This window comes from Bos indicus x Bos taurus, chromosome 5 (assembly GCF_003369695.1).
Source record: "Bos indicus x Bos taurus breed Angus x Brahman F1 hybrid chromosome 5, Bos_hybrid_MaternalHap_v2.0, whole genome shotgun sequence".
In the NCBI taxonomy this organism is placed as follows: Eukaryota; Metazoa; Chordata; class Mammalia; order Artiodactyla; family Bovidae; genus Bos; species Bos indicus x Bos taurus.
In genome coordinates, this window is record NC_040080.1 from 8,587,605 (window position 1) to 8,613,275 (window position 25,671).

Consider the following 25,671-nt stretch of genomic DNA (forward strand, 5'->3'; position numbering starts at 1 on the left):
TAGCAGGCTTGGGTGGCTCCAGAGTACAGAAGGCTGCTGCCTGACCTTGAATTATGCAGGCACAGCTTTTCCTAAGCAGGCATAGCTGAGGCAATGATTAGGCTTTAGGGAAAAGAGACATTCTTCCTACAGGCCTTGTAGATACCTAGTGAGGGCAACAGTTATTTGCTATGGATAAGCTACAAGGCAGCTGAATTTCAAACAGCACAAGCACCATCAAACCAGTGAAGTTCTATGTTTAAATTCTTTTTGCTAAGTTTATATAGGCAATTCAAAGGGAGAAGGGCAATTGAGAGGTTTCTCATTAAATGTCAGGTTGATGTCCTTTATTTAATTAGCCTTCATTGTGTTGGGCGGGTGACTTTTTACTCTTTTTAATGTTTTTCAACGAGTTTTTGAGAAAGCCTCGATGCCATTCTTATTGAAGACATGGCTCATACCTGTGCCTCAGGGTCTAAGTCAGTTTTCCTGCCCTTCTGAGGAAAAGACAGGGGAATAAAGTAGGTGACTGATAGTCTTTACCTGGTGCATTGCAGGCCTCAGCAGATGTTAGTGAGCAAACATGAGGAATGTCCTGCAGGCTCTGTGCTGGGTCTTCTCTAAAAGTTGACCAACACGCTCATATCTCAAAGCCCTCCAAGATCCAGACCTCGCCTGCCTCTCCAGTGTCATCGGCCGAGGCCTCTTTGGTCCCTCCTATCTAGCCACAGTGAACTACTTGTGCGCCGCGCTCAGTCGTGTCCGACTCTCTGCGACCCCATGGCTGTAGCCCACCAGACTCCTCTGTCCGTGGGATTTCCCAGGCAAGAATACTGGAGCGGGTTGCCATTTCCTCCTCCAACAGTGAACTACTTACAGCTTCCCAAATACACCAGATTGTTTCCCGTTTCCATGCTTTTGTTCATATCACTCCCTCTGCCTTTCTCTTCCCTGCTCCTCATTCAACATTCAGCTTTTATAAAGTAATTGCTGTCCCATCTCTAGGCAGAACTGATGACTCCTTTCCCAGTGTCTGCAAGGGATCTTGTGAGAAACTTATTAGCGGATCTGTAACACTGCATAGGATTTATTTTCTTACACTGATGCCTCACCTATTAGATTATCAATGCTTTGATACCAGACATTGTTTTTCAATCTCTGCATGCCCAGATTACTTAAAACTGTGCACCTGGCATTTAATAAGTATCCAATAAATTCCATTGTAAGAATGACTGAATTAACCAACTAAGTCTTTTTTACTTAAAATTGCAGTTCACCGGGTCCCCACCACATGCCAGATGGTGCTTGACTAGTATAGGAGAATGAGCTTTGGCTTTGAAGGAGCGGAACAATTATTCTTTGTCATTTCTTAGCTGTGTAATCTTGAGCAACTTACCTAACATTATAATCTGCATTATTTTCATCTACAAAACTGATCGGGGGGAGGTATTACTCCTGCAAGGTGTCCAGGTGCAGCAAACAGGCACTACAAAAACAGTTAGTTCCTTCCCAAGAAGTCTCGGAGGGTTTACAGACCAGCAAAGCAGACAAAAAAAATAAGTAATTCTTAATATAAATAATGTTGTTTTATTGCTGTATCAACAACAGGTGCCCCTGGAACACAGATAAAAAGGAAATTCTGCCAGAAGAGCCTGGGATGAGGGGACAAGAGGAAAGATATAAGCAGGAAAGTAAATAGTGGCATTCTTGTCCCCTCTTCCAAAATCTAAGCAAAGAAAAAAGAATCCATCAAGGCATAAAGTTGTGAAAAATAACTTCACACAGTCTGGTAAGGTTTACAGATACTCAGTGGTGCTCAGTCACTCAGTCGTGTCTGACTCTTTGTGGCTCCATGGACTGTAGCATGCCAGGCTCCTCTGCCCATGGAATTTTCCAGGCAAGAATACTGGAGTGGGGTGCCATTTTCTTATGCCAGGGGATCTTCCTGACCCAGGGATTGAACCCAGGCATCTATTGTATCTCCTGCATTGGCAGATGGGTTCTTTACCATCTGAGCCACCAGAGAAGCCTCTTACAGATAAGGGTATACTACAAAAGAAGCCAGAAATGTTGTTTGGAATTAGGTCTTGGAGGGGTTTGTAGGATGACATCTGCAGTGACTGGGAGCCGTAAGAGCTGTTTAGGCAAAGGGGCAATGTGAGCAAATCTATGGCTAGACGCTGAGTCAGGCAGTGTGTGGACGACACACTGGAGTGGGGAGGCACCGGAGGCAGAGGAGCTAGGATATGCGCATGTAACACTGCGAAACTGCTAAATCTAATAACAAATCTAGTTCCATAAAAGGATGGGACACCAAGTGTCAGTATCAAACTAAATACAGGTGTTTTTAAAGGGACCTAGTGAAGTGGAAATTCAAAGGATCAGGAGTGATGGCCACTTTAAGTTCCCTTCTGTAAGAACTCTGGAAAGAAGCATTAATATCAGAATGTACTTTTCTTTTTTTTAAACGTGAAGACACTCTCATTTCATTGCCCGTACCTGGTGGATATTCATTTTTAAAACTTACCTTTGACAGTATCCTGGGGCAACACAAGCCCGTGAGGATGAGTCTAGACTACATTCAGTGCAAAAACCAAAACCCTGAAAAGAGAAGAAAATCCCAATGAGCCTCATGCTCACAGCAAGACACCGTGGTGAGCAGCAGTCATGTATAAACCCGGGCTTCTCTGTCTACCAGCTACTGACTCTTAGGCCAGTGGCCTAACGGCTCAAGCCTCAGCTTCCTCATTCAACACCGGGAGCAACAACACTGTCTTCCTCATAGGGTTCTCTGAAAGTTTAGATGAAATACTTGTAAAAACACTTTTAGCACAGGGCAGGGGACCAGCCACATGCTGGATAAAGGTGAGTGGATATTAAGAATGTGAACTGAAATATTTTCTGGAAAAAAACATTACAACTGATATTAAACCTTTATTATTTATTTAACCTTGTTTGTTCTACCAGAAAAATACCAAACTGCTTTATTTTCTCCATTTGACATGAGGATGTCTCATCATCACTTTAGAACTAATGCATCCCAAACCGCACTCTTCATCTCCCACCCCCACCCCGCCCCGCCCCCAGACTCCATTCTCCAGTCTCCACTGTCTCAATCAAGGGTGTCATCCTCCACTCAGGTTCTGGGGTCAGAACTTCAGATTCATCCTGGATTTCTCACCCCACCCCAGTCCTCTTACAGCCAGTCAGCAAACCCTATCATTCCTGCTTTCAAAATACGTATCTTAGAGCTACCCATAATTCTTCATTTTCATTGCTAGCATCATTTCCTACTTGTGGAGGCCTCTTAGCTCGTTTTCTTGGGCCTACTCCCACTCCTCCCCAAGCCATTTCTAATTAATTGCTGGAATGGCCTCTTAAGAATCAAAGCAAATGACAGCAAGCTGCTAATAAGTGCAGTGAAAATGTTATTTCGTGAAGGAATGTCTTCTCTCTTTATATATATGTGAAATATATATACACACACACACATGAAATGACAGCCATGTATTATTAGATAGTTAAAGATCCCAGGCCAGTTCTTTCATTTTACAACGGCAGAAACAAATGCCAGAAGGATATTCTGCTCAACGTGGGGACAAATGCGGCAGAAATGTATCTGTGATTAGCATCAACACTGCTGTCAGAAAGCCCGTCACTGTTTGGAAGTTGGCCACCTAGTTTCACAATCAAGTTAACATTTCTGTCCAAGAAAGCACATTCCACTTCCCATGGCTACAGATTATAAATTACAGGTTCAGAACTACCTTAGGTCACAGCATTTGAGGTGATGTTTTACTCAATCTCAAAGGTATCTTAATGCCCTCTTATCTACCATCATCTCCACCTTAGCTTATTTTCAGTGTTTGAAAAAATAAATCTCAGATGGAATGGTACTATGATGAGTATTTATTGTTGCTATTTAGTTGCTAAGTCGTGTCTGACTCTTGTGACCTCATAGACTGTAGCCCACCAGGCTCCTCTGTCCTTGGGATTTCCCAGGCAAGGATACTGGAATGGGTTGCCATTTCCTTCTCTAGAGGATCTTCCTGACCCAGGGATCGAACCTGTATCTCCTGCATTGCAACAGATTCCTTATCTCTAAGCCACCTGGGAAGTCCTATATGATGAGTGTCAGTAACATTTTAATTATTAGCTTTACCCTCCTATTATACACACTGTTATCCCAACAATCTTCCTTTCTAAAAAGCCAATTTGACCTTTGGGTACATCACTGGCAAAATCTAGTCAGTAACTACCCATTGTCATTAGGGTAAAATTCAAAATCCCTCCAGTCCTGTCATCATATCACATCCTGGTCGCATGGTTGGCACAGGGCAGCCTTGCTCATGACGTGCACTTGCATCCCTGGGAGCCCGCTGCCTCACTCCCTTCTACTCCTCTTTTAAGATGTGCCTCAGGCGTTAGCTCCTCACAGTTTTCTGTACCCTTCTTGGCTGAAGTGTTCCTCTTCTGAGACCATACAATATCGGTAATATCCATGGATCTGTTTTATTCATGCAACAGAACTCCTTGACAACAAGGACTACCTACGTCTTACATTACCTTTGAACTTGGTATCAGATGGAGCTCAATAAACACAGACTGAACTGAATGTTGATGTGACCCCAATAACAGTACTGCAGTGTGGAAGCGTCCCCATTAAATGGCACCGGGGAAGGCTGAAGAAGCCAGGCACAGCTTCCAAGATGAGCCTGGCCCTCACAAGGATGTAAACTCTGTGGTTATGTGTGATGCTCAGCACCTCAGAGAAAGATGGGATTCTTGAACTTTTTCTCAACCACAGACTAGCAAGGTAAAAGACTTAATTTTTGGTTCTCTATTGTGATTAGTTTCTGCCCAGGCTTAAACATCCTTCTCAGGGTAAACACTAAATTCTGTACCAATTTCATACAGGGGCCCATTATTACAAATCTTGCTAACAGACAAGCTTAAGACACCGTGGCCAGATCGGTCCTTTGCCTGTTTGGCAGTTGGTCCCAGACACTTGCTGGCGGTCAGTGACGGAAAAGGAGTTAAAGCAGAGGAGTTGCCAGCGGGGGAAACTGGGCAGTTTTCCAAGTACTCTGGAAACCAGTTTTTACAGAACAGCTTCATTACTTTCTCTGCAGGGCCGTGAACCTCCGTATCAGATGCACTCCTATTCAAGGTACACAGAAAATTTAATTCTAAAATCAACACTGAAAATTATCTAATTGAAGTTATCTACAGCACTGTTTTCCTTCTAAGGTATGAGTAATGGCAAATTCCTCGCAAACACCATCTGAAATGTTCAGAGCTGCCCTATAATCCTTCCATCTGATCATGCGTAGCCATGGCAGTAAGCTACTTGAACTGCTCTAGTTTTCTCTAGTCTCTCACAGAGTAACCAAATTGGTCTTGAAATTCACACAGTGGGGTGGGAAGGTTCAGTGGATCTTGGACTACATCAATATCCAGGCCCTACAAAACTTCAAGTAGGCTTAAAGAGTTTCTCCACAGCCAAGTACAGAACTAAACTCACCAGGTGGAATTAGAACTGAATCCTTTACAAAGAATATGAAAAGAAGTACATATCCAATAAACTATATTTACTAATAATGTCTCTGATATGATGGAATTTTAATTTTGAGACTTGATTGTTCAGCATGATTCTTCTAAATATAATTTTAATTCTCATTTCAAAAACTTCAAGCAATATAGATAAAGTCCTTGACCACTGCCCTCCCTCCCTGCCCTGGTCCTCCCAGGACTCACCACTACTGCTATGTTTGATAATCAGCATAATTCTCCAGATGCAGATTATTAAGAATACACTGTAAACTTCTGAGTCATAAATAACACGGAAAACCCAGACTGTCTACATTGTTGGCGACTGGCCTAACTTCAAGCAAGATGTCTGGAAGAACAGCAGACATGGGGGTGGAGCAAAACACCAGCAATGAGGCCAGGGAGGTTTTCCTGGGAGGCGAGCACAGACCAGGAGACTAGGGGCAGACAGGAGGGGACTACGAATCCAGCTCTATATGCGGGGCACACAGCCCAAGAGGGCAAAAAGGAACCTGTTGAATTAAGTAACACCAATAATAAAGTCAGAGCCTAAGGGGTGCAGATAAAGGTAGTACTACTACAGGAAGATGGGTTTATTTAGCTACCAATACCCAAGGGTTACCATTGTTCCAAGATCTGGAAATGCTACTTGCAGTTTTAGGTCACGTCTACTTCAGTTCAACACTTTGGAAATTCTGTAAAAATGTTCAAGTCTGCCCATTCCTAAAATCACCCCCTTTAATCCTAAAATCTCCTGCAGATGGTGTGCCCTTCCTCCCCTCTAGTCAAGCTCTATTTCCAGGGGATCTTCCCTACCGAGGGATCGAACCTGGGTCTCCTGCATTGTAGGCGGATTATGTCCTGTCTGAGCCATTAGGGAATATCCCTTAAATATGTATATATATTTATTTATTTGGCTGCACCAGGTCTTAGTTGTGGCATGTAAGATCTTTAGTCATGACATGTGGGATCTAGTTTTCTGACCAGGGATCGAACCTAGGATCCCTGCATTGGGAGCCCAGTCTTAGCCACTGGACCACCAGGCAAGTCCAAAGCTCTTTAAAAAGAAGTTTTATTTGTGGTCTCAGTGTCCTAATCTCTCATGGACTTAATCATCATCAACATTTGGTTTCTCTCCCTATCACTCCCAGTTGTCAAATACAATGGCTATCATTGAATTATTCGCTGTAACCTTTCTTTGGCTTCTAAAAATTAGAAGGATCTGAAATATGTGTCATTTGGAAGCCCCTTTCCATCCTGATGTTAAGGACGTGAGATCTCATCACTAGGCCAGGGGCACTTTGCTTTAGTTCCTGGTCCTTGGCTGAGTCTGGATCTCCCTGTCGCCCTAGGCTTGCAGCCAGTCCAAGGCCCTTGTCAATACTGTTGGTTTTCAGATTCCCATGATGGGCAGGGGGTTGCTGGGTGAGAAGCAGCTGCTTCTGCGCATGGAGGACTGGGGAACAAAGGTCATGGTGAAGAAATTCAACTCAACTCCTGGTTTTAAGGATTTGAGCATAGTTCTGATGCTCAAACTGACATGGAACATATTTAGTCCCTTTATCCCACAGAAGGGGTTTCCCTGGTGGCTCAGACAGTAGAGAATCTGCCTGCAATGCAGCAGACCCAGGTTCAATCCCTGGGTCGGGAAGATCCCCTGGTGAAGGGCATGGCAACCCACTCCAATATTCTTGCTTGGAGAATCCCATGGACAAAGGAGTCTGGCAGGCTACAGTCCATGGGGTGGCAAAGAGTCGGACACAACTGAGTGACTGAACAACATTATCTCAATGACTCCCAGATCTCTCTCTAGGGCTGACCTTTCTTACAACCTTCAAAGCCATCTGTATAACTTCCTAATGTCAATAGACTTCTCTACCTCATGTTCCGCAGGTCCCTAAAACACAATATAATGAAACAAAATAACACTCCCCTTAAAATAATCTGCCTGTCTTGGGAATACTAGCATCCCACTCAAAAATCTGGAACCATCACCTCCATTTTCCTCTCACCAAACTGTCAGCTCTGCTGCTGCTGCTAAGTCGCTTCAGTCGTGTCTGACTCTTGTGTGACCGACCTCATAGACGGCAGCCCACCAGGCTCCCCCGTCCCTGGGATTCTCCAGGCAAGAACACTGGAGTGGGTTGCCATTTCCTTCTCCAATGCATGAAAGTGAAAAGTGAAAGTGAAGTCGCTCAGTCGTCTCCAACTCTTTGCGACCCCATGGACTGCAGCCTACCAGGCTCCTCCATCCATGGGATTTTCCAGGCAAGAGTACTGGAGTGGGGTGCCATTGCTTTCTCTGCTGTCAGCTCTAATCCTCCAATATTTCAACAGGTACTTTCTTCCCTATTCCTATCATCTCTGCCTTAGTTCTGGCATAATCTCCACTGATTTATCCACTTGTTTTTTAAACTGGTTTTCTTACCCTTAAGACCCACCCCACCCCCACTGCCATTAGAATTACCGTTATAAAGGGCAAAACCACAGGGCCTTTGCAATGCCTTTCATCCATCTTCAAGATGAAATCCAATTCCACCGCGTGGTATACAAGGCCCAGGATCCATTCAGCTCTCACCTTCATCTCACAAAACCACTCTGCTTTCAGTTTCTCTTAAGCACCACAGGGTTTCACGTGTCTGTGATTTTGTACATGTTGTGTCAACTGGACTCCTTCTCTCACAGGGCAAATTTCAATTTTGATGATGCAAGAAAAGGGAAACCTTTCCTATCAAGTTTGTCTTGATTCTTCTCTTTTGCTCCAGGTGCTCTGGATGGGTCCTTCCTCTGGGTTAGCAACTATACTCGGTATATATTTCCACTAGGCTTGTTTATGCTGTATAGACTACAAGGTTGTAAGTTTTCTGAAGACAGGAAGGGCTAAGTCTTTTTATCACTGTATCACCATCACGTAAAACAGTGCCAGTGCAAAGGATATTCCAATAAATTCTCCTGAAACAAAAACATGCATTTGGAGGGGGGAACTATAAAGTCAACTCAATATAATATTCTTTGTTTACTGAAATAAGGATGCTGTTCATCGCTTATAAGAGTACATCCAGGGCCACAGTACTGATTCCAATCATTCACTCAGTGAATGAGCCACCTGCCAGGTTTCATGTCTGTTCTAGAAATACCATGTTGAAGTCATGCTAGGCTCTCAGGGCACTGTGCTACCCGCATGAACCCACAGATTGCCACGGAGAAGCTGTGAAGAAACTCTGGGACTGAGAACAGGACCCTGGCATAAAGATGTTAAATTTATTCTTGTAACTTTTAAGTCAGGGAAGAGTTGCCTAATAAATAAGCTGAAGCAGCGATGAAGAAAAAGGCACATGCCTCACCTTCAACTACTAATCCAGTTTGGTCAAATGGAACTAATGCCCTCTGGCTTAGTCCAGGACAACTTGTCAATTCTTTAACACAAAGGGCTTCAGAAAGTAAAGCTACCCTCTAAGACCTACACAAACTGCCAGTCACATGAAGGTGGGGGCGGGACGGTGGGGAATAATGACTGCCAGCTATAAGAACAGCAGAGGCAGCTACTGAACAGCAGATTCAACTCAACCAGCTTTCCTGAGGCTTACGAAACACCTAGCACTATGCTCGCTGGTTTCAGAACAAGGGCCTCTGACTAGGTTTAACTGCAATCATTGGCCACAAAGAATTAAAGAGATTAGGGGGCTTCCCTGGAGAAGGCAATGGTACCCCACTCCAGTACTCTTGCCTGGAAAATCCCATGGATGGAGGAGCCTGGTGGGCTGCAGTCCATGCAGTCGCGAAGAGTCAGACACGACTGAGCAACTTCACTTTCACTTTTCACTTTCATGCATTGGAGAAGGATATGGCAACCCACTCCAGTATTCTTGCCTGGAGAATCCCAGGGATGGGGGAGCCTGGTGGGCTGCCGTCTTTGGGGTCGCACAGAGTCGGATACGACTGAAGTGACTTAGCAGCAGTAGCGGTAGCAGGGGGCTTCCCTGGTGGTCCAGTGGCTAAGACTCCGTGCTCCCAACACAGGGGGCCAGGGTTCAATCCCTGGTCAGGGAACTAGATCCCACATGCCATAAATAAGAGCTCAACCTGCCACAACTAAAGAGCCCATATGTCACAACAAAGATGGAAGATTTATCATGCTTCAAATAAGACTCGTGCAGGCAAATAAAGAAATATTAAAGAAAAGGAAAATAATTAAACAGACTAAGATGCTCAGCTTTTGCATTCAATATATTGATGATCTGTAATCAAAAAGTATTCTTTTTCCATGTTGTGTATTCAATTTATGTAGTTAAAAAAAATCAAATAGGTATTTCTATGAAGGTTGTCTACAAAATTTCAAATGCATATTGGTTCTCCACTCAAACAATAAGGGAAAATTTAATATTGATATTGAAGATAATAATATGAAACTATTTATGCTGTGTTCAGCAATATACATCATGGACATCTCATTTAAGATATGATCCCTATCCTTAGAGCTTCCCTGGTGGCTGAGATGGTAAAGAACCTGCCTGCAATGCCGAAGACCCAGGTTCAGTCTCTAGGTCAGGAAGATCCCTGGAGAAGGGAATGGCAACCCACTCCAGTATTCTTGCCTGGAGAATCCAACAGACAGAGGAGCCTGGTGGGCTACAGTCCACGGGGTTGCAAAGAGTCGGACATGACTAAGCAACAAACACTTTCCCTATCCTTAAAGGTCTTACATTATTGATAAGGAGAAGAAAATTAGCACACCAAGCAGTTCCACAAAAACTAAGCAGTAAGCTGTGCGGCACAGAAGTTTCGAGGATGCAGAAAAAATGGTGGGCTGGACAACCTGTGCAGCCTTCAGGGAGAAACCAAGATCCCGGCTGGAACTGATGGGATCTAAAGCAGTGATTGTAAAACTTTTTCATTGCAGGGTCTCTTTACGTCCCTAAAAATTATTAAGGATCTGCAAAAGCTTTTGTTTATGTGGGTTGTAGTTAACAATATTTACAGGTGCCTCAGTGGTAAAGAATCCGCCTGCCAATGCAGGAGACATGGGTTCAATCCCCGAGTCAGGAAGGATCCCCTAGAGAAGGATATGGCAACTCACTCCAGTATTCTTGCCTGGGAAATCCCATGGAGAGAGGAGCCTGGCAGGCTATGATCTGTGGAGTCACAAAAGAGTTGGATACGACTTAACAACTAAACCACAACAAACACATTAAAAATGAAAACTATGAAAAATTTAAAATATTCACTCATAAATATTTAAATATATAAGTAATAAATGATTACACGTTAACATTTTTAAATTAAAAATATTTTAAAGGCTAAAAGTTTAGAGAACAGTGCCACTTTTTTACACTTTTCTAAGTATCTTTGATATTTTGCAAGTATCAGACAACAGCTATATCCTAATATCTGCTTTTGCATTCAATCTTTTGCAGTATTGCATGCCATGTAGCCTCTGGAAAACTCCACTGTACACTCAGGAATGAGTTTAAAAGGCATATAACATCTTAATGTTATTAAAGAGTTGTGATTTCATGGACCCCCTGGAAGGATCTAGACCTGGGGGAGTGCGGGGGATCCGTGGACCACACTTTGGGGAATCGTTAATTTTAAAAGAGAAAGAAAATGCTATATGCAAGGGCTGGGCAGGAAGGAAATATGTGGCTGGAGAGCCATAATTTCTAAGTACGCAATGCTTCCCTGTAAACTCTTGGCTACAACCAGGCTCACCTTCATCGTGAGACTGAGAGACCGAAATGGCCAGGCAAAGTGGGGACCAGAAGCCTCCTCTAACCCCGTGGTGCTCTGTGCCCACAGAGGAGGCTCTGCAGCCCCTGTAACATTCCCCGGAGGCCACGTCAGCCCTTGCTCGCTGGCACCTCCACTGCGCTCTCCTCCCAGAAGCTGTAAATGGCTCACAAGAAACTGCCTTGCCGGGGCTTCCCAAGGCTGTGTTTACTAACTGCAAAATCATCTCTCTGCCACAGTCTCAGATTCTTCAGACATTTCTTGATCTGGCTGTCTTAAAGAAACACATTTAACATCAGCCACGTAGCCAGTTTTTCCTTGCCAATAACCATGGGAGTTTGCTATTCCGTTCTCGTGCATCTTGCGACTGTAAAAACAGTTCCCGGAGCATCATATGTCATGGATCTAGTTGCCACAAACTGAAAACATTTTCTTCATATTTTGTGGCACAAACTAAAAGCATGCTGGATGTGGTTTGCATACAGTCCATCTCTGGCCAAAAAAGAGGCTTAAATATATGGATAGATGGGAGAAAGGGGGTGGCCATCACCATCATTAAACTGTTTGATCAATCAACGTTGGATAGTGTATAGCTATGGCAAAATTCTAAATGGAAATGAAACATTCTAAAATTATCCTGCAATAAGTACAGTTGTTCTTTTCATGCAGCAAGCTTTAAGTTGCCTAACAGTTGTTTTATAGCTGAGAGAAGCACAGATGAAACAGAAACTTCTTTTTTAGTCTTTTAAATAAAAAAATTATATAATAAAAGCAATCATGAATCTATATAGTTTTTCAGTCTTTTTTATGCTATTTTTTAGTAAACATATTTATTAAGGCCCCTTTACAGAAGAGGATAGGTCATTTTGAAGCCAAAGTGAAACTGAAACTTTAAAAAGAGATTTCTGCTTCTGGGAATGCTAAACTAGATAATTCAGACCAACAAGCTTATCCTGCTAAGAATAGCCTAGAAAATCTGGACAAAATATTAAAAATAATCTTCAAGGCACTAATAAGTCAATTAAGAATTACCATGCATAAAAATCAATTTCAAGTGAACTATGTATCTAAATGTGAAAGATAAGTAGTAAAGCTTCCGGAAAACAATGTGGGATGTTACCATCACCGAGGCACTGGGAAGGAGCTCTTAAACAGAAAACAAGAGTAACCATGGACAAAAGACAGATAAAAGATAATGATACCAAAATTCAGTTTTTGTTCACCAAAAGACATCCTCAGAAAAAGGAAAAAGTGGGTCATATAAAACCAATAAAGGACTCATATTCAAAATAAAAAGGAGTTCTGACAAGAAACGAAAGATAACAATAGGAAAATGGGCAAGAGGCTAGGTGAGGCACATCACCAAATAAACAAACAAACCACAAAAACAAATAAAAAGTTGTCGAACCTCAATAATAAGTAAGAAAAATACTTCCATCAAAACCATGATGGAAAAAAAGAAAAAGAAAATCACAGCGATATAACTTTGTATACCAGAACAATTAAAATTTTTAAAGTCTGATAATAACAAGTGTGGCCAAGGGTATGGAACAATGGGAATAACCATGTACTACTTGTGTGAATGTATAAACAAACTGCTATATCCACTTTGGAATATAGTCTGGCATTATTCTTCTCAAGTGGAAAAGAGACATACTTCACGATCCAGCAATTCCACTCCCAGGTATATACCCCAAAGAATTCATGCACAGGGGCACCGAAAGATACACAAAAATTTTCAAAGCAGCACTATTATAAGAGCCCCCAGCTGGGAACAACCCAGATATTCTCAACAGTAGAATAGCATATTCATAAAATGGAATACCATACAGCAATTAAAATCAGGAAATAACAACCACACAGAACATGGATGGATTTCAAAAACATAATGACCACATAATAAAAGAATATATAGTGTGTGACTCTGTTCAAAATCAGCCAAACTTATAATGTTTAGACATGCGTGGGTGATAAAAGGAGAAAGGAAAGAAAAGAAATCAGAAGAGTGGTTACCTGCAGGTGGAAGTCGGGGTGTCTCTAGAAAGCTCACTAAGGGCTGCTGGTTCCTGTAATGTCCTATTCTTTGATCTCAGAACTGGTTATTTTAAAATAACTAAGTTTTACATTTGTATTTTACACACGTCTCTGGTTGTGCGATATATTTCACAATAAAAAACAATGAAAGCAAAACAAAGATCAAATACATACAAAGGAAAAAGTGGTATCTTTGCTATAACTTTACAAATTAGATGACAGAACCCAAATTCCTTAGCTGGCATCCCTTCATTATCCAGTCCTGCCTTCCTAGTCTCATCTCTTGCCACCCACCTTCTTCACAGGTAGTACAAGGAGTCTGTCACACTCGTGCTCAACCCTGAGCTTTCTTTACCTTCACTTCTGATATCTGTCTAGAAGACCATGGAGACAAAACCCAATCATCATTCTGTCAGACTAAGTACAAACATTCAAGACACAGCCTGGATGTCATCTCCAGTGAGAAAGCTTTTCAGGAGACACAGATTCTAGGGCCACACCGACTGGTTCAAATTCCAGATCAGCCATTTACTGGGCAGGGTGACCTTGGTCAATTTATCAACAATAATCTTGTAGATTCTTCATCTATAAAAATGAGTTGAAAATACAACCTGCCTCACTAGGTTTTTGTAATGATTCAATGAGTAAATATATGCAAAGCGTCTGGAACAGGCCTGGGAGAGAACAAACACTGGGTATTAGCTATTATTATTATCTAGCTATTATTATCAAGTATTATTATTAACTAGGTATTAGCAGGCTGAGTCGGAGAAGGCAATGGCACCCCACTCCAGTACTTTTGCCTGGAAAATCCCATGGATGGAGGAGCCTGGTAGGCTGCAGTCCATGGGGTCGCTAGAGTAGGACATGGCTGAGCGACTTCACTTTCACTTTTCACTTTCATGCATTGGAGAAGGAAATGGCAACCCACTCCAGTGTTCTTGCCTGGAGAATCCCAGGGACAGGGAAGCCTGGTGTGCTGCCGTCTATGGGGTCGCACAGAGTTGGACACAAGTGAAGCGACTTAGCAGCAGCAGCAGCAGCAGCAGCAGGCTGAGTGCTGAAGAATTAATGCTTTTGAATTGTGGTACTGGAGAAGACTCTTGACAAGAGTCCCTTGGACTGCAAGGAGATCAAACCAGTCAATTCTAAAGGAAATCAACCCTGAATATTTAGAAGCACTGATGCTGAAGCTGAAGTTCCAATACTTTGGCCAGCTGATGAGTGAGTCGACTCACTGGAAAAGACCCTGATGCTGGGAAAGATTGAAGGCAAAAGGAGAAGGGGGCGGCAAAGGATCAGATGGTTAGATAGCAACACCAACTCAATGAACATGAATCTGAGCAAATTCCAGGAGATAGTGGAGGACAGGGGAGCCTGGCATGCTGCAGTCCATGGGGTCGCACAGTCAGACATGACTTGGCAACTGAACAACAACAATTACTAGTAAATCAATATACTCTGATAATGCCCCATCCCCCAAAGCCCCTCCAGATTAGCTACTCTTCTTCTGGGTTCCCATGGCCCAGGATTATAGCTTGTTTTCCTTTATATAGCCCTTATGGTTAACTACTTCCTTGAGAGCAGAAACTAAGTCGTTCATGCTTCATTCCCCAATATATAGCACAGTGCCTGATACGTAGTAGATGCTCAATCTGTGGAATGAATAAGCTACAAAGGCTCCAAACATGCATCTCTATCCACATAAGAGTGCTCCTTCAGTGCCCCTCTACTCTGTATGAACAATACAAACTGGAAGCACTGTCTCAATTTTATACCTAAAATGGGAGAATTTATAGTTATGTAAATTATGCCACAATAAAGATTAAAAAAAAAAAACCACACAAATATTTGACATTCTTTTACAGCTAGCCAGAATCCTCATTCCAGAAGTCCTCAAACCAGTCAATCCTAAAGGAAATCAACCCTGAATATCCACTGGAAGGACTAATACTGAAAATGAAGCTCAAGCACTCTGGCCACCTGATGCAAACAGCCAACCCATTGGAAAAGACCCCATTTTGGGAAAGACCGAAGGCAAAAGGAGAAGGGGGTGGCAGAGAATGAGATGGTTAGATAGCATCACCGACTCATGTCCATGAATGTGAGCAAACCCCAGGATACAGTGGAGGACAGAGATGCCTCAAGTGCTGCAGTCCACTGGGTCCCAAAGAGTCAGACACGACAGAGCGACTGAACAACAAACAACAGAATTCCCACATATTTAAAATCTCACCTACACACGGGAGAAATAACAGAGAAATAACAAGAAAAGTCAGCTTTTAAAAATTAAAAAATAAAAATATTTCACGTACTAAATATCTTAAAAACCTAAAGCATCATCTCTATACTTATTTTCAAATCCAGGATCAACACAGTGATCTTGATATACAGGCTTTCACTATCATTTATTTATTTCATCCCACCTGTACATACAAACACACACTCTGGCCTCAATTGCATTTATAATTGCAAATATAAATATTTGGCATAATGCCTCCCCTTTTTTAATGGCCAAACAGCAAGCATAAGAAAAAGGTAAATATGGAAAGCACAGTGTATAATGAGATAAAAATAATAATATACATACAATAAATAGGATTTCTAAATAGGGTATAAACTAACCCTTAGAAATCGATAGTCTTTATACAAGTGTACTTCAGACTGAATTCTATGCAAGTCCTAAAATGTATCCAAATTAGTTTGCTGAACTGGAATCATTAAATTGGATATTGCTTAAAGTAGGTCACTGGCATGGGCCTGAAAGTATTTGGTAATACAGAAATTTACTCGCAAAGTCACTTGTCATGAAGAGATCTGACTTAGACACAACAGGAGAAATCACACTGGTTAGGTGTCAAGTGTAAGTCGTACTTTATTTAAATCTCATTTTAGATGTATCATGCTGCAGATTCTTGAATAGGGAAATAACAAGATGAAAGAGGGTTTTTAAGAGTAAATCTGGTAGCAAGGTTTAGAAGACGTCTCTTGTGCTTCCTGCTGCTTTGTCTCTCATATCTATTCAGTCCCCTAAGGCCATTCATCTTTCTTCTGCAATGTGGTTCAGGTTAATTCCTTTCTTTCCATGTCTACTCCCTCCACTATAATCCTAATTTGTATCAGGAGGTGTCAAAGGACAGGAAAATTGGGAAAAGAAGCCAAAACTAGAGGCTGTTTAGAATAATCTAGATGGAAAGGAAGAGGGCTCGGTCTTAAGCAGTAGTTCTCAAAGTAAAGTCCCCCAGTTCAGCAGCAGCAGCAGCATCACCAGGGAATGGACAGAAATGTAATTTCTAAGGCTTTACTCAGACCTATTGAATCAGAAACTCTGTAGGCAGGGCCAGCAATCTGTGCTTTTTAAAGAGCCCTCCATGTGATTCTGATGGAGGCTAAATTTTTGAGAATTAGTGGTTTGGAAAGAAACAGAGAGAAAGGAATGGGCCAAGATGAGGAGAGAATTTGGGAACCTAATAAGAATTTCTATCACAAGGTCCCTCCAACCCCCAACCTAACCTATCCAAAAAGAAATGGTCTTCTCCAAACCTGCTCTTCAAGTGTCATTCCTTTGTGATGCTACAATCTGCTACATTGCTTATGTTCAATCTCCCTTCCCATTAATTCTCATCCAATATACTAATCTCCTTGACTCCATGGTCGAAGCGCTTATCAATCAAGGAGAAAACAATGCGCAATGAAAGGGAAAGTTGGGCTTCCCTGGTAGCTCAGTGGTAAAGAATCAGACTGCCAATGCAGGAGACATAAGAGATATGGGTTCAATCCTTGGGTGGGGAAGATCCCCTGGAGGGCATGGCAACCCACTCCAGTATTCTCACCTGGAGAATCCCATGGACAGAGGAGCCTGCTGGGCAACAGTCCACAGAGTCACAGCAGGTGATGGGGTCACAAATAGCTGGACATGACTAAAGTGACTTTGCACAACACACAGCACACAAAGGAAATTATGATTAAAAAAAGGACTCCTCAAACCAGTGAAGAAAAGCAAAGTTATTCAAGAAATGATTTTCAAATAACCAGCTAGTCATTGCAGGAGTGGACAATGGAAAACTATATTCCTTTCACCAATTCTGAGGTACATATTTTTTTCTTTACATGGTAACATCTCTGAAATCCAGGCAGATTTTATAATTAATGAATGCCATCTTATATCTTATAATTAACTGAGAGCATTCTTCCTTACTTAGTGGAGCATAAAATAATGGCATGTCTTACAACTGATGGTACCTAAAATTCAGTATAGTACTATAATCTCTAACATTTACTGAATGCATATTATGGGCCAGTCACAATCAGTTTAGTTCAGTTCAGTTGCTCAGTTCATGTCCAACTCTTTGCAACCCCATGGACTGCAGCGCACCAGGCTTCTTTGTCCATCACCAACTCCCGGAGCCTACTTAAACTCATGTCCATCAAGTTGGTGATGCCATCCAACCGTCTCATCCTCTGTCATCCCCTTCTCCTCCTGCCTTCAATTTTTCCCAGCATCAGGGTCTTCTCCAGTGAGTGTTCTTCATATCAGGTGGTCAAAGTATTGGAGCTTCAGCTTCACCATCAGTCCTTAATATTTAGGACTGACTTCTTTAGGACTGACTGGTTTGATCTCCCTGCAGTTCAAGGGACTTTCAAGAGTCTTCTCCAACACAACATTCTCAAGAGTCTTCTCCAACACAATGCTTCAGATTTAGTAACTCATTTACTTATTTAAAACCTGCCACAAAGTGTATTACTGTCATTCCATTTCACAGAGAAGGAAATTGAAGCAGAGAGATTAATATATTCAAGGGCAACAGAACTCAAGCTGACTCTAGAGTATTAAACTCTTTCTTAATTACTGTATTATAGCTGAAAGCTCAAAACACTCTTCTATTTCCTCCATTCATCATAAAATGGTCTTTATTTCAATATGTTTTGATTTCATCATCTTTGAAAAATAATTATTTTTCTCTCAGCACTTTGACAACAGCATTCTGTCTCGTGGCTGCCACTCTGGCCAATGAGAAGTCAGCTATCATTCTGAGAATAGTCTGCTTTCTCTCTCTGGCCACTATTAAGATCTTGTATTTTCCAAAGAATTGAGGGGATATTTCTCTTTCTTTATCCTGTTTGAACTTCCTAATTCAGAGGATTCAAGTATTTCATCAATTTTGGAAAATCTCAGTCATTATCTCTTCAAATAATGACTCTCTCTCAATTTTTCTATTATCTCCTTCCAGAACTCTGATTAGATGTTATGTCAGACCTCATTGTATCTTTCACATGCCTTAATCTTTCTTTTAGATTTTCTCTTTGTTTCTCTGGATTTTCTGTGGGCAATTTCTTTAGCTCTATCTTCTAGTTCATTAATTCTCTCTTCATGTGTCTGATCTGCTATTTAACTTGTCAATTAACTGTTAAGTTCAATAATCATGTTCTTCATTTCGGCAACAGTTCTTTTTCAAATATATCTGGTTATTAATATCTTTTTAAAAAGCTAGTCAGATAGCTCTACAATGATGCACAGCAACTGTAAAACCCGGCCTCAACATATGGGACTTTCAACTCAGTTTTCATATGGTTTCAGTTACCTAGTTACGGTTTTAACCTCTGCTTTTATTTCTTTAAATATATTCAAATATTTTTACTTTATTCAGTTTCCAATCATTACTATATAGTCTTTTCAAATCATCTGATTTTCTCTCTGCTGACTCACTCATTGTAGCTTGTTTCCTAAGTGATCTGTGATTTTTCATCATGGGCTTCTGTTCTCTGGAATTGTACTTGTGGGACTTGTTTGAGTCCTAAGTAGGATTTTCTTTTTTCCCTGAGAATATTTGTGTTGTTCTGTCAGGTTCCTGGACACTACGAACCCAAGAACAGCTTAAAGTAAATTAGCTTGAGTTTCTCATGCTACACAGATAGTAAGAATTCAAATCTCACATTCACACACGGGCCAGTTCATGGTTATGAATTCCTAGGGAAGATTTTCAAAAAAATTTACTATGGAAAAATTTAAGCACAAAAAGTTGGCAGAATAGGAGCTTCCCTGGTGGCTCAGTGGTAAAGAATCCACCTGCCAATGTAGGAGACATGGGTTAGATCCCTGATCCAGGAAGATTTCCACATGCCGTGGAGCAGCTGAGCCTGTGGGCCACAACTACTGAGCCTGTGCTCTAGGGCCCAGGAGCCACAACTACTGAAGCCTGTGTGCACTAGAGCCTGTGCACTAGTGAAGAGAAGGGAAGAGAGCGAGAGAAGCCACTGCAATGAGAAGCCTGGGCACTGCAACTAGAGAGCAGCCCTGGCTCTCCGCGACTAGAGAAAAGCCCGCACAGCGACAACAATCCCACGTGGCCAAAAAGAAAGAAAGAAATAAAATTACATTTAAAAAGTAGGCAGAATAATATGATGAATCTTCACGTTCTCATCATCAGCTTAAACAGTTAATTCCTGGCCAACAACGTTTCATCTGTATCCAGCCCACATCTGTCTCCCTCCCTCTGCATTAGTTTTAAACCAAACCTATTTCATGGATAAACACATCAGTATTTAGCCTTAACAACAACAAAAAAAAAACTATTTAAAAATTCACAATTTCACTATTACACTTAAAAATATTAATAATACTTCAAATACCAGCAGGTCACCAGCTGGTATTCAAATTTCCAAATGTCTCATAAATATACTAGGTTTTGTTACTTTGTTTGCTTTGATGTGTTTTTCCTTTGCAACCCATCTGTCAAAGAAACCAGGCTATTTGTCCTGTACGGTTTCCCATAGCCTAGACTTTTCTTATTAGACCCCCATGTTGGTATTTAATATGTTGCTCTGTCCTCTGTAATTCTTGTAAATTAGTACTCAGATCTAGAAGCCAGATCAATTTGTATAGGAACAGAAAGACACAAGCTTAATGTAGCACTAACAAATGGTAACCAATAAGCTTTTATAAAGTATTACTATGAACTAATACATGTTTCAGTTACTGTTTTTATTGGTATTCAAACTGTCGCATCATTGGTCAAAGAGAGTCTCTTCATGTATACTCTTGGGTCCTTTTTTAGAAAAATTTGGTTTTAATTGGTGGATAATCTGTTTACAACGTTGTGTTACTTTCTGCCACACGTTAACAAGAATCACCCACAGGCATACATATATGTCCCCTACCTCTTGAACCTCTGTCCCACCTCCCACCCCATCCCATCCCTCCGGGTTGTCACAGAGCACCGGGTTGAGCTCCCTGCATCATACAGCAAATTTCCCCTGGTTTCCTCTTTTCCATATGGTAATGTACATGTGTCAACACTACTCTCCATCCGTCCCACCTCTCCTTCCCCATCTGTGTCCACAAGTCTGTGCTGTACGTCTGTGTCTCTGTTCCTGCCCTGCAAATAAGTTCATCAGCACCATTTTTCTAGATTCCATATACATGTATTAACATATGTATTTTTCTCTAACTCATTTCATTCTGTATAACAGGCTCTAGGTTCATCCACCTCACTAGAACTGACTCAAATTCATTCCTTTTTATGGCTGAGTAATATTCTATTGTATATATGTACCACAACTTCTTTGTCCATTCATCTGTCAATGGCCATCTAGGTTGCTTCCATGTCCTAGCTATTATAAATAGTGCTGCAATGAACACTGGGGTACATGTGTCTTTCAGAATCATGGTTTTCTCCCAGTATATGCCCAGTAGTGGGATTGCTGGGTTATATGGCAGTTTTATTCCTAGTTTTTAAAAGAAATCTCCATACTGTTCTCCATTGTGGCTGCAACAATTTATATTCTCTTGGGCCCTTTTGATATGATCTGCCATAATTTTTGATGATTTCTTTATAATATATCAAGAATTTCTAGGTTTAGCTTTATCTTGTATGATTCCTGCTGCAGAACTGGGTAAGCTATCCAAGGAATGCTGTTTCTTTTATGATACCTGGTATTTTTGAGACCATAATTTGGACACTAGGGTTGTATACTGCTACTGGGCTGATCACTGTTTCTACGGCTTTTCAGTGGAATACAGCAGTAGGTGGTGGTGGTGGTTGTTGTTAAGATAAAATATAGCAAGAGTTCTTCCCAAAACTTCCAATTCAAAATCAAGTTAATCAAGAGAAAGAGAAGACAAGCCACAGACTGGGAGAATATATTTGCAAAAGATATATCTGATAAAGGGCTGTTAACACACAATAAGAAAATGAACAACCCAATTAAAAAATGGCAAAAGACCTGAATAAGACACATTACCAAAGAAGGCACACAGATGGCAAATAAGCATATGAAAAGATGCTCATCATTATATGTCATTAAGGAGTCATGGATTAAACAATGAGATACCACTACACATCTATTAGAATGGCCAAAAACTGAAACACTGACAACAGCAAACGCTGACAAGGATGTGGAGCAACAGGAATGCTCATCCCTGGCTGGTGGGAATGCAGTGCAGCACAACCACTTCGGACAATGGCTTGGCAGTTTCTTACAAAACTAAACACAGGCTTACAATCCAGCAATCACACTCCTTGATACTTCAAAGGAACTAAAAACTTATATCTACACAAAAACCTGAACACTGATGTTTACAGCAGCTTTAATTGCCAACACTTGGAAGCAAGCAAGATGTCCTTCAGTAGGTGAATGGATAAACAAACTGAAAATGGATTATGCATCACCAAAAAGAAATGAGCTATCAAGCCATGAAAAGACATGGAGGAAACTTAAATGGATATTATTCAGTGAAAGAAGCCAATCTGAAAAGGTTACATACGTAAGATTCCAACAATATGACATTCTGGAAAAGGCAAAATTATGGAGCCAGTAATAAGATCAGAGGTTGCCAGTGGCTCTTGGTTGGACGAAGGGATGAATAGAAGGAGAACAGAGGATTTTCTGAGCAGTGAAACTTTTTATGATACTGTACTGGTAGTTATATGTCACGAAGCATCTGTCAAAAATTACAGAATGTACACCACCAAGAATGAATCCTAATGTAAACTGTAGACTTTGGGTGACAGTGATGTGCATCAATGCAGGTTCTTCAACTGTAACAAGTGTACCACTCTGGGGCAGGATGTTGATAGCAGGGGAAACTGGGGGTTGGAAACTGGTGGAGAAGGAGTTAAATGAGAACTCTGTACTTTGTGCTCAGTTTTACTGTGAACCTAAAACTGCTCTAGAAAAATAAGCCTATTAAAAAAAATCAAATTAACAGGGTTTTAATTCACTTCTTTTATACCTGTATCTCCTTTCATCTATGTTGATAATCTGAGTGTCAACAACACTGGAAATGATAAAATGCCACATAAGTTGGTTGGTTGGTTTAGTCGCTAAGTCACGTCCAACTCTTGCGACCCCATGGACTGTAGCCTGCCAGGTTCCTCTGCCCATGGGATTCTCCAGGCAAGAATACTGGAGTGGGTTGCCATTTCCTTAGCACTCATTTGCTTTATCTGACAATACATACACAACAATCTCCAAATGACAATACTGATACCATCACCAATAATGCATGGTACACTTGAAGGGTTTTGCTATTTTGCTGTTGCCTGTTTTCTGTAGTTCTTTTTTTGTCCTTAGAGTATATACCACTAAGGATATAAAGTTCAAATTACTGAGTTTTAAATTTTAGGTTCTTTGCTTCTTGTTATTTTCAATTTTTAAGAATTGCTTTTTGGAAGAAAATTAATTTTGCCTTGAAAGTGTTAGTCACTCAGTTATGTCCAACTCGACTGCAACTACTAGAGCCCGTGTGCCTAGGGTCTGCTCCAAATTAAGGAAGCCACCTCAGTGGGAAGCCTGTACACTGAAATGAAGAGAAGCCCCTACTTGCTGCAACTAGGGAAAGCCCACATGCAGCAATGAAGACCCCAGTACAGCCATAAAAAAATAAATAAATTTTAAAAAAAGAAGTAGGGCAGAGAAGCTGAACTCAAGAGAGTTCCCCACATTCTCCCAGGAGTGGAAAGTGGAAACTGAAGTCACTCAGTCATGTCCGACTCTTTGAGACCCCATGGACTGCAGCCTCCCAGGCTCCTCCGTCCATGGGATTTTCCAGGCAAGAGTACTAGAGTGGGTTGCCATTTCCTTCTCCAGGGGATCTTCCCGACTCAGGGATTGAACCCAGGTCTCCCATATTGCGGGGGGACGCTTTACCCTCTAAGCCACCAGAAAGCCCACCAACGTGTCCTGGGAAGTGTCATGTGGAAGCCTGGTCCTTAAGAGACTGGCTCACCAACAGTTAAGTGGCTGGACTTCTGTATCTCTGGGGGAGACTGAGGCTGACGGTGCCCTGCAAGAGCCAGGCCTGCCTACATCTCCAGCTTCTCTCCTACCACCCTGCCTTCTCTGTCTCCAGCAAACCTCAGTTCCTCCAAGGGTTCAAGCTCTTTCTTCCCTTAGTACCTACACATGTCAGCGCCTTTACCTGAAGGCTCTGCTCCAAATGGTCACCCAGCCAGCTCGTGCCATTCATTTCAATCTTTGCTTCAACGTGAGTTTCTCAGAGGGGTGTTCCCTAATGTCTCAGACCAGGTCAGATCTCCTTGTTAATCAGTTTTAAAAGCTCCCTATATTTCCTAAAAGGCACTTACCAATTTTGGCATTACATATGTATTAACAGTAATGTGGCTGCTTGATTGTCTTTCTCCCACTAGATAAAAAGTTATGTGATGATCAGCAAATGCTTTCCTTATTCCTTTATCCCCAGTTCTCAATACCATGTCTGGTGTAGAGGAGGTGCTTAATGAGTATTGGTTGAATGAATGAGTGAATAAAATATTTAATGATTCATATATAAAACTGATGAACTAGATCCTGAATACTGAGAAAGTGAGAAGGATCAAATTGTTAAATATGGGGGAAAAAATCTGTATTCCAGAGTCTTCTCAAGGGGGACAATATTTTATTCTCTTCTAACTTGATTTATAATTTAAATACATTATCATTTAACTTGTAGAATATATTTCCTCTCTTTATATAATGAGTTTTAGAGATCAAAATATCAAGAAACAAGGTTTCCTTATGCTTGTCACAAAAACTAAGGTTTTTTCACTGGTGATGTAGCCAGCATAAGCCAAGAGTATTATAATAAAGAAAAAAAATTCAAAATAAAAATACTATATCCTCCTAAAAATGCCAGAAGACATGTGTCTGTGGGAGAAACGTGTCTGTGGGAGGGGGAAATCTAGACATAAAAAGAGATGGGAAGTATATAAACCAAAAGCCATATTGATAATCTTTAAAAACATCTAATTTTTTTGTAGCCAGAAATAGGAAAAGTTCTCTTCACTGGACATAATGAATAAAGCACAGCAGAAGGAGGACACACAATTTAAAAGAGAAGTTAAATCTTCATTTATTTTTTTCTAAGGCCTTCTTTTTCCTATTTCCCTTCAAACAAACAAACAAAAAATACGTATTTTTAGATTAAGAAAAATAGCGTATCTATCCATTTGAACCCAAAGTGAAAGATCTTTTTTGAACTCCTCATACATTCTGATTAGCATCTATTAAAAAGTGTGCTATACGTGATCAAGTATCCAAACTTCACATACAGCCTTTACCACTGATAGGAACCAAAGCTCCTCAAAGAAACAGCTGACTCAGAACTGGGACAGCAAACGTGTAAGGTAAGCACCGGACATCTTGCGTATCAAAAAGCAAGGATGCTAGCTATAAAACATCTTCAGAAGTCAACTCGAAGAGGCTCCTCCCAGTAGTTAAGAATGGGACAATCTGAAGCATCAATAAAAATAATCATAGCAATGGTTTCACATATACCAAATATGTTAAAAATCCATGAATTCATAGTACGATTTTTTTTAAAAAACTCACTGGTCTCCTTTGGATGATGCTAGGGAACCAACTTAATATTTTGAAACCTGGTAAGCAGTCTCATCACTTCATGGCACACAGAAGGGGAAAAAGTGGAAACAGTGACAGATTTTATTTTCCTGGGCTCCAAAATCACTGCGGACAGTGACTGCAGCCATGAAATTAAAAGACATTTGCTCCTTGGAAGGAAAGTCATTACAAACCTAGACAGCATATTAAAAAGCAGAGACATCACTTTGCCAACAAAGGTCCATATAGTCAAAGCTGTTATCTTTCCAGTAGTCTTGTACAGATGTGACAGATGGACCATAAAGAAAGCTGAGCACTAAAGAATTGATTCTTTTCAATTGTGGTGCTGGAGAAGATTCTTGAGAGTCCCTTCGACAGCAAGATCAAACCAGTCAATCCTAAAGGAAATCGACCCTGAATATTCACTGAAAGGACTGATGCTGAAGCTGAAGCTCCAATACTGTGACCACCTGATGCGAAGAGCCGACTCACTGGAAAAGACCTTGATGCTGGGAAAGACTGAGGGCAGCAGGACAAGGGGGC

The 25,671-nt window shown here is 41.2% G+C and overlaps 1 protein-coding gene across 4 annotated transcripts in view; it reads right to left on the bottom strand.

The window, feature by feature from the left end:
• TNRC6B (trinucleotide repeat containing 6B) overlaps positions 1–25,671 on the bottom strand; it is a 251,526-nt gene that overhangs the window by 180,093 nt on the left and 45,762 nt on the right. For all 4 annotated transcript variants that reach the window (XM_027540719.1, XM_027540716.1, XM_027540721.1 and 1 more), the window contains exon 2: positions 2,507–2,580. The gene's annotated coding sequence lies outside the window, so the exon portion shown is untranslated. The remainder of the gene's footprint in view (positions 1–2,506; positions 2,581–25,671) is intronic.